Source organism: Furipterus horrens, unplaced genomic scaffold (assembly GCF_987537825.1).
Source record: "Furipterus horrens unplaced genomic scaffold, mFurHor1.1.pri manual_scaffold_3, whole genome shotgun sequence".
In the NCBI taxonomy this organism is placed as follows: domain Eukaryota; kingdom Metazoa; phylum Chordata; class Mammalia; order Chiroptera; family Furipteridae; genus Furipterus; species Furipterus horrens.
The window spans coordinates 75,682,980-75,686,414 of record NW_028327173.1 but is presented as its reverse complement, the minus strand read 5'-3'; the positions used below and the strand labels follow the sequence as shown (position 1 = coordinate 75,686,414).

General features: G+C 42.6%; 1 pseudogene; it reads right to left on the bottom strand.

The window, feature by feature from the left end:
• Positions 1-733: 733 nt before the first annotated feature.
• LOC150015333 (cytochrome c oxidase subunit 7B, mitochondrial pseudogene) lies at positions 734-1,002 on the bottom strand (annotated as a pseudogene).
• Between the last annotated feature and the right edge of the window lie 2,433 nt (positions 1,003-3,435).

Below are 3,435 nucleotides of genomic sequence, written 5' to 3'. Positions count from 1 at the left end.
CTTAGGTAAGCTGTCACTCCTGTTACGTTGTAAGGGGTGGAGCCTTAGGGATTCGTCAGTACAGGGCTACCTGTTTCACCACATTGTGGCGCTGTATGTAGGGGAGGGTTCTGAGAAGAAACAGTGCCACTTGCCCAGCATTTGCCCCTTTTCCAGGCACTTCTCCTGCTTCCGTATGGGACTGGTGCCTCTTTAGTTGTCGCCCTGGCTGTTGTTTCCAGAGTGGTTGCATCTGTGGATATTCTAGGACTGTGGGGGCCCTTTAACCAAGCGGACTCTGCTGAGAGACTGGCAGTTTCTGCCTCTACCCCAACCCCAGCTGGTTTGCACAGTCAAAAGAAATGAGGCTTGATATTCCCCAGTGCTGGGACTGTGAGCTGCGTGGTCTGGTGAGAAACTGGGACTGCTCCCCAGGTGTCCCTCCTGACTTTTTAAAATGTGTAACTGCTTTCCACCGGCCCATTGTTGCTGCCGCTGCTGCTGCCACCACCACAACGTGTCCTCTCCGCCCTGACTCTGCCCCTCCTACCTGTCTGGATGAGTATTTCTTCTTTATATCTTTGTTTGTTGGACTTCCATGCAGTTTGATTTTCTTGAACTTCTGGTTGTTTCTAGTTTTGCGGTAGTTGTATTCCTTCTCTGCTCTTTATTTTTTTAATCATGCCATATTTCAATGGGTACATGGTACTTTTACTTGGCATCAATTATGAGTTGGTTTTGAGACAATTCATTATTATACCAGCTGGGGTGATTCTGACAATGGGGACAGGTTTCATTCTATTCCAATTTGTGTTGCTATGTCCATGTAGTCACACAGGAAGTGGCTCCACTAGCTAATACGGCATTACCATGTTTGTCATGAAAACCAGATGTCCATTCCTAAAAACCAGGTGTCCATTCCTGAAAACCAGGTGTCCATTTCTGGTGGATCTGCCTTGCCATTATTTGCTGAATGCTTCAAACTGGGAGACAACTTAGTGCGCTTTTGGCCAATGGAAACATCGTGAAGCTGAAGACAGAACTGCAGCTTTTGGTTTGTTTTAGTAAAATAAAAAAAGAGTGCTTATGATTGCTTATACCACACTCTCAGGGTTTTCACTGATTTGGTACTCATTTTATGTTAATTTCTTATTTTTAAAGTATATATTATTGATTATGCTATTATAGTTATCCCAATTTTTTCCTCCTTTTTTCTCCTACTTCCCCTCCCTCCAGCATCACCCCCACTTAGTTCATGTCCATGGGTTGTGCATTTAAGTTCTTTGGCTTCTCCATTTCCTTTACTATTCTTAATATCCCCCTGTCGATTTTGTGTCTACCAGTTATGCTTCTTGGTCTCTGCATCTTTTTCCCCATCCTATCCCTTCCACCTCCCTGCTGATAACCCTCCATATGGTCTCCATATTTATGGTTCTGTTCCTCTTCTAGTCGCTTGCTTAGTTTGTTTTCGTTTTTGTTTTAGATTCATCGTTGATAGTTGTAAATTTGTTGTCATTTTAGTGTTCATAGTTTTGATCTTCTTTTTCTTAAATAAGTCCCTTTAACATTTCATATAATAATGGCTTAGTGATGATGAACTCCTTTAGTTTTACCTTGTCTGGGAAGCACTTTATCTGTCCTTTCATTCTAAATGATAGCTTTGCTGGATAGAGTAATCTAGGTTATTGGTCCTTGCATTTCATCACATTGAATACTTACTTCTTGCCAGTTCCTTCTTGCCTACAAAGTTTTTTTTGAGAAACCAGCTGACAGTCTTTGGGAACTCCTTTCTAGGTACTCTCTTCTTTTCTCTTGCTGCTTTTAAGATTCTCTCTTTATCTTTAACTTTTGGCATTTTAATTATGATGTGTCTTGGTGTGGTCATCTTTGGGTCTAACTTGTTTGGTACTCTCTGTGCTTCCTGGACTTGTATGTCTATTTCCTTTGCCAAATTAGGTAAGTTTTCCTTTATTATTTTTCAAATAAGTTTTCAATTTCTTGCTCTTCCTCCTCTCCTGGCTCCCTTGTGATATGGATGTTGGTATGTTTAAAGTTGTCCCAGAGGTTCCTAAGCCTCTCCTCATTTTTTTTTTAGTTATTGTTTCTTCATTCTGTGCTGGTTGACTGTTTATTTCTTTCTTATGTTTCAATACATTGATTTGAACTATAGTTTCCTTTCCTTTCATCATTGGTTTCATGTGGACTTTTCTTCATTTTACTTAGTGTAGCCTTCACTTCTCCCTTATTCATTTGTCATACTCAGTGAGTTCTCTGAGTATCCTTATCATCAGTGTTTTAAACTCTGCATCTGTTAGGTTGGCTATCTCCTCGTCACTTTAGTTCTCCCACTGGAGCCTTGATCTGCTACCTCTTTTGGGCCATACGTACTTCTCTGTCTCCTCAAGTTGATAGCTTCCCTGTGTTTGACTCTGTGTCATAGGTAGAGCTGTTGCACCTGTTACATGGTAAGGGGAGGAGACTAAGGGATTCATCAGTGGTGCTGTATGTGGGGGAGGGGTCTTAGAGGGAACAATACCACTTGCTCACCACTCACCCCTTCCAATCACTTCACCCACTTCCCATATGTGACTGGCACCACTATAGCTGTCCCCCTAGTGAGGGTTTCAGAGTAGGTGGGTTTGCAGAGGCTCTATGACCTGTGGGTGTGCAGGGTCTCTAGATAAATTCTCCTGAGAGATGGGCAGTTTCTCCCACCGCCCCAACTCCCACTGGTTTTCATAGCCAGAAGCAATGAGGCTTTATTTTCTTGGTGCTGGACCCATGAGCTATGTGGGTCTGGACTGGGGCTGAGATTGTTCCCCAGGTGTCCCTCCTAGCTCTTATAACGTGTGACCACTTGTTCTGCTGGCTGTCCACAGCCACTGTTTTGCCACCGCTGTAGTGTCCTCTCTGCCCAGTGCTTCCCATCGCTACTCCTCCTACCTGTCTTTGTTTGTTAGACTTCCACGCAGTTTGATTTTCTGACCATTCTGGTTGTTTTTTGTTTTGAGGTAGATGTAATACTTATGGTTGTGTAAGGAGGTGAAGCATGTGTTCCTATGCCTCCATCTTGGCAAGAAGTCTGTTAATTTCTTAGCCTGGAATTCCTGCATTATATTAGTGTTATGGACTGAATATTTGTGTCCCCCCAAATTTGTACATTGAAGTTCTAACCACACTCCAATGTGATGGTATTTGGAGGTGGGACCTTTTGGAAACAATTAAATCATGAGCGTGGAACTCTTATGAATGACATTAGTGCCCTTATAAGAAAAGTTATGAGAGCTTGCTTTCTTACCCTTTCTTCATGACATGAGGGCACAGATAGAAGATGTCTATCTATGAACCAGGAAGTGACTCTCATCAGGTGTTGAACTTGCTGGCACCTTGATCTTGGACTTCTATCCTCCAGAACTGTAAGAAATAAATGTCTGTCATTTGAATCACCCAGTCTGT